Source organism: Lepus europaeus, chromosome 4, assembly GCF_033115175.1.
Source record: "Lepus europaeus isolate LE1 chromosome 4, mLepTim1.pri, whole genome shotgun sequence".
NCBI lineage: Eukaryota > Metazoa > Chordata > Mammalia > Lagomorpha > Leporidae > Lepus > Lepus europaeus.
This window is the reverse complement of record NC_084830.1, coordinates 18,399,821-18,412,632: the sequence shown is the minus strand read 5'-3', so window position 1 is coordinate 18,412,632 and position 12,812 is coordinate 18,399,821. Positions and strand designations below refer to the sequence as shown.

The window sequence follows — 12,812 nt, the reverse complement described above, 5'->3', positions numbered from 1 at the left end:
TACACTGTTACTTAATGCTATAACTAGTACTCCAACAGTATTTTTTCACTTTGTGTTGCTATATGGGGGCAAACTGTTGAAATCTTTACTTAATATATACTAAACTGATCTTCTGTATATAAAGAGAATTGAAAATGAATCTTGATGTGAATGGAAAGGAAGAGGGAGTGGGAAAGGGGAGGGTTGTGGGTGGGAGGGAAGTTATGGGAGGGGGGAAGCCATTGTAATCCATAAGCTGTACTTTGGAAATTTATATTCATTAAATAAAAGTTTAATAAATGAAAAAAAAATAAAAAATAAAAAATAAAGGGGGGGGGGGTGTTAGGAAACTGGTGCAGTTTTAGCCAGGTGGCCGCATGGCCCAGCTACCTGAGTCAGGCTCCACCCCCATCCTAATGGGATTTGCTGCTCCTGCTTCCCTGCCCGCCCTCAGGCAAAGTTTTAAAAGGGCCTGTTCCTGAGTGCTCTCTTGGTTCTCTCTTAGCTCTCCTCTCCAGCTCTCTGCTCTCCTCTCTCCTCTTCTCTCTCTTCACTCCTTGCTAGCTCCTCTCCTCTCTGTTTCTCTCTTATACTCTATTTCTCTCTCTTTCCCTTCGCCGCCCCTTCACTTCGGTCTGTTGGTGTTCTCCAATAAACCCTTTCCCTTAAAAAAAAAAAAAAAAAAGATAGTATTACTTTATTTTTTAACATTGTGAATATTACAACAATGTTTTCTATCAGTTTAGACAATGAAAATGAGAATAATGACAATACAGATGTGACCCTGACTAGGAGAGCTTTAAAACAGAAAGTAAAACAGTGACTTTTCTGGTTATTGAATGAGTCTCCTAGGGAAGGAGTCTTTTGGAAGAAGTTTTCTCAGTCAGATAAAGGGATTCCAAAGATTCTCTCCCCATGCTTAATAGGGAGAAATAAGACAAAGTGAGAAGCCATTTGAGTCTAAGGCAGCTTCTACAGTCTCTTGACATGTTAAAGCACCAGTTTGAGGGTTCCCTCTTCAAAGCCCCAACAATATCAATGGTCAGTGGTCACTAAATCATCCTCTGTATACTACATAATCAAATATACATTACTGGATTCTTTCATTGATTGCGCCACCAATCTGAGTAAATTTACATTTCCTGATTCAGTGGTTACAACTAAATATTCAGTAACTAAACAAGAGGGAGAAGTTTTATAATAAATGTGTTGGTCCCTTCAGTCTAAAAGTGATTCTGTCTAACCCTACCAATGAACATGATCTCAGGTACTTTAATTTGAAAAATGAAATTTCGGCCGGCGCCGTGGCTTAACAGGCTAATCCTCCGCCTTGCGGCGCCGGCACACCAGGTTCTAGTCCCGGTTGGGGCGCTGGATTCTATCCCGGTTGCCCCTCTTCCAGGCCAGCTCTCTGTTATGGCCCGGGAAGGCAGTGGAGGATGGCCCAAGTCCTTGGGCCCTGCACCCGCATGGGAGACCAGAAGAAGCACCTGGCTCCTGGCTTAGGATCAGCGCGATGCGCTGGCCGAAGCGGCCATTGGAGGGTGAACCAACGGCAAAAAGGAAGACCTTTCTCTCTGTCTCTCCCTCTCACTATCCACTCTGCCTGTACAAAAAAAAAAAAAAAAAAAAAAGAAAGAAAGAAATTTCAAATCATTTGCTTGATGAAACTTCAGAAAAAGTAAAACAAAAGATTGTTGATAATTTATCTGAACACAAACTAGACTTTGCATGTTTATCTACATATTTGAAAGATAGTGCAAATGTAAATTTTGGTAAATTCCATTGCATCTATAACCTTCTTACCATGAAAAGATCTAACATGCTAAATGGCCTGCACATTTTCTATACAATGCTGCTATAAAAAAAAAAAAAAAAAGCGGTGTAATTTATTCACCTGTGAAAATGAAAATGATGCTTGGGGCCTGCATTGGGGCACAACGGGTAAAGCCGCCACCTGCAATGCTAGCATCCCAACTGGGTGCTGGTTCATACCCTGACTGCTCCACTTCCAATTCAGCCTTCTGCCAGTGGCCTGGGAAAAGCACTGGAAGATAATTCAAGTGTTTGGGCCCTTGTAATCCACCTGGGAGACCCAGATGAAGCTCCTGGCTCCTGACTTTGGCCTGACCTAGCTTTGGCCCTTGTGGCCATCTGAGTAGTGAACCAGGAGATGGAAGATCTCTCTCTCTTATTCTGTCTCCCTCTCTCTAACTCTGACTTTGAGACAAACAAATAAATCTTTGGGGAAAAAAAGAAAATGATGCTTTCATACCGAGATTTTTTTGGTCACTTTTAGATTCCCTCAAAACATGCTGAACCACATAATGAGAATATCTGACACTATAGAAATGTAAAGAGACCATCCTCTTATACATGTGCCTACATGATGGGTATTATGGCTGGCTATAGAAAAGATGTTCGAATAGTATCTAGCTATACAATCATATTTCCAAAGTATGAAACAAGAAGAATGTCATTCTCTACTTTATAAACACAATGGGGATCAGAATGGAAAAAAGTTGAGAAAGTTAAGAAAAACTGGAAATCTGAATTCATACAGTATAAGAATAATGCCTCTGATGAACTGGAATTATACACAAGATCAAATGTAAGGGGAAAAAAAAAAGAGTATACTAGTAACATACACTTAAAATAAATTCATTCTTCTGACCTAAGTATAGAGAGAATCTCAGATAAAATCAAACTAGTACCCAACCCTGATCCTAATCCTAACACTAACCCTAATACCATATATCCAATTTCCCTTTTGAGACTAGAATCCTATATTGATACTCCCTTCTCATTGAACTATAATCTGGCTTCTCTCCCACACAGTGATCATAAAATTGCTTCCAGCAAAGACATCAATCTTATTAAATCCAATGAACCCACTCCAAGTATTCCTCTTACTTGACCTATCTAAAGCATCAAGTCATTCCCTCTTTTCTTCAAGTGTTCCTTCTTTACTTAGCTTCTGGAATACATCATTCTGGTTATTTTTCCTCTCTCTTTGGACGTTCTTCTTCAACTAGTTCCAGTTCTTCTTCCTATCCCACTATAATAAACACTGTTTCTTTTCAGAATTAACTGCTAGGATATCCTTTCACTCTACTTACCCTGGCTGGCCTTTGTTACTACCAATCTGAGTAGGATTCCCAAACTTAAATCTTATTCTAGACCTCCACAGTCCATATTAACTATTGGTTAACTGCATAGTTGCCTCAAGAACCCAATATCTAAGAAGCTACAAATGAAATCAAAGTTCAAAAAGTTTTCTTATGGACTAAATGCCAGACCTTTTTTTTTTTTTTTACACTCATTCAAAACCTCAAAAGAAAATTAAGAGTAAAGGGAACTGGGAACAGAACTGCCTTGGGTGTTGAAGGATTCCTGGTCCAGAACTGCAGACCCTATGGCCCTAAGCTAAAAACCCTTTGGCTCTGCCCAGCTTCCAACTCTAACCACTGCTATTGAGGGGATGGCCTAGGGTCAGTGAAATCTAAGTTGCCTATTTGTACTAGCTTCCTATTCAGCTCTCCTACTAGTCCAACCACCTAATGGGAGTCAACGGGGTGCCTCCTTTAAGGAGATTCACATCTCCCTTGTAATTCTCTTCCAGCACCCCATGGATAGGTCTGGGCCTCACACACACCTGGTCAGGCCTTAAAGCCTATCCAAATATTATTAAACTTAAAAAGCCCTCCCTGCTGGCGCTGTGGTGCAGCAAGTTAACCCCCTGGCCTGAAGCACCCACATCCCACATGGGCGCCAGTTCAAGACCCGGCTGCTCCATTTCCAATCCAGCTCTCTGCTATGGCCTGGGATAGCATTAGAAGATGGCCCAAGTTCTTGGGTCCCTGCACCCACGTGGGAGATCCAGAAGAAGCTCCTGGCTCCTAGCTTCGGATCGGTGCAGTTCCGGCCATTGCGGCCAATGGGGGAGTGAACCAGCAGATGGAAGACTTCTTTCTCTCTGCCTCTCCTCTCTCTGTGTAACTCTGACTTCCAAATAAATAAATACATCTTTAAAAAATAAATAAAAAGCCCTCCCTGCCAGTTCCTAAAAACAGGGCTTAGAGAAATAGCTTAGATAGTCCTGTACCTATTTGGACAAGTCCTCACCAAGGATTTAAAGGACTTATCTCTTGAGGGGTGTGCAAAATCATCCAAAATATAGATGGTCAAATGTAAATGGTGTATTAGTCTGTTTCCTTTCCCATCCTGAGACTCTGGCCTTGTTTATACATTAGCTTAACTTCCTAGCAAAACGTAGCTACTAGGCATTGGGGCGGGGGGGGGGGGGGAGGAGCATAGCTGGTCTACTAGAGAGTTGATTATTTAACCCTTATCCTCACCTCTGGGGAGAGAAAACCAGCCCAGGTTTGCCATGCAGCAAATTCCTACTTCTGCAAACTTCAGGCAGTCCCAGCATTTCCCTAACAGGTTACAGACTCCTAGATACAGGGAAATAGCACAGTTCCTAAATCAGGCTCTCAACAGGAGCCAAAGCAGAGACCCCTCCTTCGGGAAAAACAAACAAAGCACAGCTTTCATCCACTGAAAAGCTGCCATGACTAGGGCTCTCACAAAGGGGCTGCTAATTCAGTCCTTCAAAACAGGCAGGCCCTAGACCTGCTACCTGATGCCCAAGAAAATGCCTCACACTAGGGTCAAACTAAATGAGTACAAAATCATGTTCATGCTTTCTTGGACAAGGCCAGACAACTCCAGGACCAGGTCAGACAAGGCTAAAATATCCAGCCCAACATCACATCTGGTCATGGAAATCCTGGTCATTGCATCTCTTAGAGCATCCACATTCTTTCTGCTTCTCTGTAGACTATTGTGCTTTAATGGTCTTGTTCGCTCTGTCTCTAACAGAAGACAAGCCCTTCGGCTCCAGGTGCTTCGAAGACAGGGCTGCCAGCCTACCTCATCAGACAAGATGACCAGCCCTCTGGACCAAGCAGAACCATGCTTCCTGAGGCCACTCTCAAACACCATAGGACAGACAGCAAGAGAAAAATACCCATATCCACCCCTATGACCATCTGTCAGCTTCCAAAGTAGCTACAGAAAATGGACCTTCGGCCATTTAGCCCCATAAGATTATGGGTATTTTCTCTTGGTGGGGGAGGGTGGGATGTTAGCTAGGAAGTTAAAAATTTGCCTATGTGTATGTGAGAAGGGCCTGAAGAAATCAGCATCTACCACTAAAGCTCTAGAAGCCCAGGATTTTGCACATCAAAGTCCTGTCCAGACCCTGATAACACTCCAGGTGGTCCCAGCCCATCACCCAAGGAAAGCTCCCAGGAGAATTCTCTCCTCAGGACCAAATGGGTTACCTGATAACATGGGGCAATAAAACCTTCTCAGAGCTCCTCTGCCTGGCCCGGCTGGTATCAACAAACCTGGGGAGGAATCCACTAATTTACTCTCCACAAAACCCTTTATCCTTAGCCGGCGCCGCGGCTCACTAGGCTAATCCTCCGCCTTGCGGCGCCGGCACACCGGGTTCTAGTCCCGGTTGGGGCACTGGTCCTGTCCCGGATGCTCCTCTTCCAGGCCAGCTCTCTGCTGTGGCCAGGGAGTGCAGTGGAGGATGGCCCAAGTACTTGGGCCCTGCACCCCATGGGAGACCAGGAGAAGCACCTGGCTCCTGCCATCGGATCAGCGCAGTGCGCCGGCCGCAGCGCGCCAACCGCAGCGGCCATTGGAGGGTGAACCAACGGCAAAAGGAAGACCTTTCTCTCTGTCTCTCTCTCTCACTGTCCACTCTGCCTGTAAAAAAAAAAAAAAAAAAAAATTTAAAAACCCTTTATCCTAAAGGAGAAGGGGGAGGGGGTAAAGAGATGCCCTTAGAAACTGGGAATCTAGAACGGCGCTGCAGCTCAATGGGCTAATCCTCTGCCAGTGGCACCAGCACACCAGGTTCTAGTCCCGGTCGGGGTGCCAGATCCTGTCCTGGTTGCCCCTCTTCCAGGCCAGCTCTCTGCTGTGGCCAGGGAGTGCAGTGGAGGATGGCCCAAGTGCTTGGGCCCTGCACCCCATGGGAGACCAGGAGGAAGCACCTGGCTCCTGGCTTCAGATCAACGCGGTGCGCTGGCCGCAGTGTGCCAGCCACGGCAGTCATTGGAGGGTGAACCAACGGCAAAGGAAGACCTTTCTCTCTGTCTCTCTCTCTCTCTCTCACTGTCTACTCTGCTTGTCAAAAAAAAAAAAAAAAAAAAAAAAAAAACTGGGAGTCTAAACAAAGCCTGTGTGCTCAGCTCTCTGCTCTCTGCCAAGCCACCCACTGGCCTGCCCAGGTATAGTCTCTCCACTCAACCATGTAACCTCACTCTACCCAGTCCAAGTGACTGGGCATTCTCTATTGTCCCTTCCATTCTGACAAATGCCCTATTCCCAATAAAACCTTATTACTTTGAAAAAAAAAAAAAAAGTTCAAGGTTAGAGATTTATGACAGTTACAAGTTCCAAAAATTAGTTTTCTATTATTTTTCCAAACTTTTCACACAATATACTAATTTTTTTGCACATCGATTTCCCTTATTTTCAAAGTAACAATGCCATACTTACTTCTGAATGTTGTATATTGTACACACATAAAGAAGAGAAACGTGTTACCAGCACGTTTGACATTTTTTGAAAGATTTTTATTTACTTATTTATTTGAAAGGCAAAATGAGAGACACAGAGAGAGAGAGAGAGAGAAAGAGAGAGAGAGAGAGAGCGCTTCTATCTGCTAGTTCATTTCTCCAAATGTCTGAAACAGCTGGGGCTGGACCATGCCAAAGCCAGGAGCCAGAATTCCATCCAGGTTTTCCACACGGTGGCAAGGACCCAGGTACTTGGGCCATCATCTGCTACCTTCCCAAGTACATTAGGCAAGAAGCTGGATCAGGAGTGGAAGAGCTGAAACTCAAACCAGCACTCCAATATGAGATGTGGGTACCCCAACCAGTGGCTTAACCCAGTACTCCACAATGCCTGCCCCCTATTTCACTTTTAATGAGCATTTGAAATATTTTTTTTATCCAACATATCTGAAGGATCCCAGGTGTGAGTATCCAGAAAGTAGTAGTAAGAACACAAAACTAAGTTATTAACTCTACTCCAACAAACAGGTTGAAAGACTTTGGGCAAACTACTCATAACCTCAGTTTTTGTTTTTGTTTTTTTTTTGGGGGGGGGGTTGATTTTTATTTGGGCTTCTCACAGTGGTCAGTGGTTAGAGTCACTCTGTCTTCAGAACAATCACAGTACAAGAAATGCACCACCGAGACTGCCCAGAAAAGTCTGACCAGCTGAATCTTACTGCTTAAAATACACAAATTCACAATAACTGACAAATGGTGATGGGCCTTGCACAGGAATGTGTTAGCGTTTGCAAATTTCCCCCACTGTAGCACCAAACCCTCCACTCACCCCTTTCTCTTCATTCACCTGGAAAACTGGACTCTGCCTCCCAGGCCCCCTAGCTTGTCCTTCAGTTCCCTATGTCCATCCCACTGTCTCCTGGCAGGGGTGGTCTCCCAGGGCAGGTGCCAGGCTGGGTCTCAGGAATCAAGCCCACCTCCTTGGGCCCAGTTTTCTTCTCATGTCTTTAGGGTAGGGGCACTGCAGTGCCTCTAACAGTCAGCACTGGGATCAGATCCCCACTCTTCTTGAGGTTCAGAATTCTTCCATTAGATCAGTTAACTGAAGCAGGATTCATTTTACTAAAACTTGTTCTCCTTTGAGACACTTCAGTGAGTTGTTCGGGATTCAACATACAAAGGGTGGAAGGAAAGGCATCTGAGGGCTGCGGCCGTGCCTGCTGGGCCTCAGCTGAGGGAAGTGAGTGTCAAACCAACTCCGGGCAGGGCCACTGGCCACCGCTAGCCCAAGCTTGTCGCTGAGGGTCTAATCAGGAGCCTCTCTGAAACAGCACCGTTGCCTTCTGTCCCATGTGGTTGTGGACACTTCCCGGGTGCTGAGATGGAGGGCTGGGAGTGGCTGAGGAAAGCAGACAGGTTCAGAGCGCATTTCCATGTACAGGGAACAGAACACAGGCCTCCGAGGGGCCACGGAGCAAATTGTGCAAATCGCAGTGATGGGCAGAGTAAAACCTCTACCCTGAGCACAGAACCTCTGGCAAACACAGGGGCCTGCCGTCGACAATGCTGCTGGATACAACGAGTACACAGTCAGACATGTGTTCAGTAAATGCATAAATTACCTTGAGAGGGCCACATCTGCTCCAGACGTGCGGTTCACGTGAGCAGAATGGCTGCCATTCAAAGCTCGGGGCTCACATACAACGGACAGACACACAATCATCCAAAAATCACTGTGTACAGACTTTATTTTGTTCGACGTGGATTTTGGTTTTGTGGAATCCAAACAGATGTACATTCACCTCACAGCCTTGGATTTGTCTGTTTTCGTGTGTGTGTGTGTGTGTGTGTTTCCTTTCTTGCCATAACATCAAAGCTCAGACTAAGCATCACCATTTGAGTGGGGAAAGAACCAGACTCTTCATATGAATACGGCGGCACAGGAAATGTTGGTTTCAGCCGTCTGCCATCTCTGCTCAGCTTACTACTGAAGTTCAACCAGGCATCTGGAGCCAAGCAGCAATAAGAAGGATGCTGTGGTCCTTCTGGATGGCTGCCCTCACCTGCCTCCCCGGCTACTCAGACCCTTTATGTAGGCTACCAAGAAAGGAATCACCCCACGCAAAGCGGGGAACAGGGACAGAGAGTGAAAACCACAGGTAACCAAGGTATTTCTCCTAAGTAGTCTTTAAAACAAAACCAAAACAAACAAAACAAAAAAAAAACCCTTTTCCAAATCAAAGAGAAAATACCGTGTGCAATGGGACTGCCCTTTCGCAGCACCCACAGCTTCCTTGGCCTGTCTGCTTGCAAAGAACGGGGAGACACAAAGGCTGCCACCCCGTCCTGGGATGGAGGATGGCACTGGTCCTGTGGGCACAGCCGCCAAAGAGATGTGGAAGCTGCACATCCACCATGGCGAGGGCCTCATGCTCACAGAGCTTCCAGAGACAGCCCCAGTCTAAGCCTGCACACAAAAGATCTCCTGGCTCTACTGTGGCCAGGCTCTCAGAAGTCTACCTTGGGAAAGAGCCACAAACTTCCTTCTCCTAGGAGATAATTCTGGCCTGTCCACTGGTAGGCTTCTTGTTTTCAGATGGATTCTGTTTGTTCTTAAAAGAAAAAGAAAAACAAAACAAACAAACAAAAAAAAAAAAAAAAAAGGAAGAGCAGGCAGAATTATCTTGCACACCAGTCTGCAGCCAGCCAAAGGCCCAGGGGAGGAAACGCGGAGGATGCCCCACAATGCACCCATCATGTCACCTGGGATTTGAGAGAACAAGCCCCTCCCAACTTGCCTCCCCAAGGACTAATCCAATCCCAGCTCTGTAGATGCTGGCAGTCACGGGTGGCAATGCTGGGGCATCTGTGAGCTTCCCTCTTTACCCAGCGCCTAGACAAGTTGCCTTTCCTAGACTTAGATACAGCAAAGTTCTCTTAAAGTAAAACTAGAGCATAAAAAGAATCTTCTCAGGGCACAGTCCCAGCCCTCTTCCTCGGGGGCTTTGAAAACACATATCTCTCTGACCCAAACAGGTAGCTGAGATTTGACTTGAAAACGGGGCAGAAGAGGATGGGGTGGGGTGAGAGGAATAAACCACAGAATCAGTTTCTCAGTCCTCCATGTGGGGTGAGGCACCCACACCCCAAACTGTACCTGGAAATGTAGGAAAATGCAGGAGAGAAGAAAGAGAGAAAAAATACCAAAGTGGCTGTACCACTTTCTCAGAAAGTCGTTAGTGCTTCTCTTGTGGTTCTCCCCTACCGTGGTTCTGGGCAGGGCTCGCTCTAGCTGGGGGAGCTGCTGCTCTGGGAGTTGGGGGAGTCCTGCTCATTGACGATGTTCAGCAGCAGGCAAGTGGGCTGCCAAGGCAGGTGGGGATGCCCAGGCTCTCGAGCCTGCTCCTCAAAGGGCTGGCAGAGCACTTCCTCCTCATCGCCAGGAGGCTGTACATGACAGTTGTCACAGAAGTCCAGAGGGCCCATCCAGAGCATCATCAATGAGTGTGCTGAACTCTTTGAGGTCATCGTCATGGTGGCCCTGGTTACACACACACCTAGATGTCGAAGTCACCTGTGAAGCAGCAGTGTCTGCCTGGTGTCTTGTCTTTGCTATCAGGGAGCACGCTATCATGCTCAGAGCTGTCATCTTTCAGCAGCTCCTCCTTCAATTCTGAGTCCTTGTCCAGGAGGGCCCCTGGGTCCAGCTCCCCAAGACCAGCCACAGAGCCACTGGGCTCCACATGAGAGGCTTTGGGGGCTGCTTGGTCAGCTGGCATGTCAGAGGGTTCAGGGTCAGCAATGCTTGGGGGTCTTGTGCTGCTTCTGCTGGGCCCAGACAAGGGGCTGCTCTGTGCCCCTTGGGGGCCCCTGGTGGGATCAGTGCCTACAGGGCTGCTACCTGCAGGGCCACACTGTGGAGGCAGCTGCTGCTGCTGCTGAAGCTGGAAGGTACGGTAGGTGGGGCAGGAGTTGGAGGTCGCTTCACCACTTCCTCATAAAGAGGCAGTAGACAGTTTGGCAAAAAGTTGAAATAAAATGGCAGCACTGAGCAGTTGTGGGCTTCCTGGCAGGCGATCAGGATGATTTCACGTTGCCGCTGCTGGGCCTGCAGGCAGTGCCTGGCTCGGCAGTGGCGGCAGACACAGCAGCAGCTCAGGGGGATGCAGATGGTCCACACCAGCCAGAACCACCAGAGTTCACAGTAGTAGTTGCAGCACTGAGACTGTCCACGGCAGTGTCTTGTCACAGATGTAGCTTAGGTTTTTGGTACCCACATGGGCTTCCTTATCCTGCGGGGGTTCAGCCCTGGCTGACAGGGGGCTGGGCAGCGCCTGGAGGAGCGGGAGTGCCATGCTACCCAGGAGCCTACTCCTCTCCATTCCCTTCCTGCTCCTGTTCCTCCACCATGGCGCCACCACCTCCCTCCTCCTCTTCCCTCTCCTCTTCCCTCTTCCTCCTTCTTCCCTTCTCACCTCAGTTTCTTAATCTATAAAACAGAAATAATTCTATCTCCATCCTAGAGAAGTAAACAAAACAACTACATGAAAACTCAGCCCAGTATGTTTAGCACACAGCAAATACTCAGTAACTGCCAAGTAATGGTAGTACAGATAGTCTTAGCAGCTGAAGTGGTGGCAGTAATGTCTTCTATAAGACATAAAAACCATTATACAATAGCAATTCAGAAGATGTGTTAACACCTGGCTAATTTTAAAACTACAAATATTTTTAATAATACAGTATACTAAATAATCTAAAATAATTTATTATTGGCTTTCTAAAATGCAGAAGACTAATATAAACTAAACCAAGTAAGAATATCATTCTAACTTAAATTTCCCCTAAAACTTAAGATTCATAAGTGGCAATGCCTCTATCAACTATCTTTTAGGTGCCCAAAGCAATTTCCTTTGAACAGGAATAATCTATATGGTAGCAAATTACAAGAAAGATTGTCACTGTGAAAGCCTGAAGAGACAAAGGTCAATAACAACGTTATAGATGCAACTGGTTTGCTGGAAAAACAAGAGTAGTGGTCCTTTAAGTGTCTACCAAGATTAAATCCTACTGAAAAGGATAGAGGAGAGTAGAGGGAAGTGATGTTCAAAAAAGAGAGAGAAAATAAAAAGAACACTGAAAACACCATAGAAGAGTGACAAATAGCAGAAGAGCATACATTAAAACTCGAACAGAATGCCAACACACAGTCCTCCTTACACAGCAGAAAACAGTTTACCACAACCACAAAGAATGAATGAAAAAAATAAGAGTAGAAGCGTCTGAGAGCACTGGAGGAAGTGGGGCAGACTAAGGCCAACACATCTCACTACCACAATGATGTAGCCTAAAAAGCATGCAAGCCAAGGGAGCATAGGGCTCTGGAGCATCACATATAATGATAGAATGTCTGCAAACAGAAGGATCTCCAAAGAAAATTATTGTATTAAAATACATAAGGTCTCTGTCGTTTGGGAGAAGCTAAGTTGTGCTAATTATACTTTTACAAAGGCAGAGGAAAAAATGCAAAATGTTCAAACACATTACCATCAAAAACTACCAAAGTAAATGTTTCAGAGATAACCTGAGACGTATTTTATCTACAAGAGCTGCTTAGTAACCAGATCACGTGAGGTGATTTTAACACATAACTACTTGTTTTGGGGGAATGTTTTCATTAACTTAAAGCAGACATACACCTGTGAGTCAAAGACAAGGCTAGAATCCTAAATAAACTACATTGATTAATTCAGCAGACTTGAGTAAGATGATAGTAAAATTGCAATCAGGGAGTTAGTCCCTATTTGTTCCTATTATTTTCTGCTCATACGTGCCAAAAGAAATCAGACCAGAATATGACTATGCAAAGTTATTTCTATTAAAAAAAAAAAAACCTCCACAAATAATAGTTCCATATGAGGTCATCCCCAATATTTAAGATCAATCATTATCTGTGGTTCTATATAACCCGTGGGTGACCCTATAAATTAATGATTATATTATTTCAATTTCCTATCCACAAAATCATTATGATTCCAATGGCTATAATAAATAAGTAACTATTGAGATGGAATCACCTAATTAATTATTGATGAATTAACCTATAGCAGTGTTTAACTTATTTCCTAAGTTTCTAATATTTAGAATTCAGTAAAGAACTTAGAAATGAAGAGACAACATAATCAAGGAAAACAGTTAACATAAAGTTAATTTATTTTATACAGAGGTAAG

General features: G+C 45.2%; 1 protein-coding gene and 1 pseudogene across 3 annotated transcripts in view; both read right to left on the bottom strand.

The window, feature by feature from the left end:
• TMEM65 (transmembrane protein 65) overlaps positions 1 to 12,812 on the bottom strand; it is a 139,103-nt gene that overhangs the window by 115,518 nt on the left and 10,773 nt on the right. The gene's annotated exons all lie outside the window — the stretch shown is intronic.
• LOC133758279 (WW domain binding protein 1-like) lies at positions 9,870 to 10,963 on the bottom strand (annotated as a pseudogene).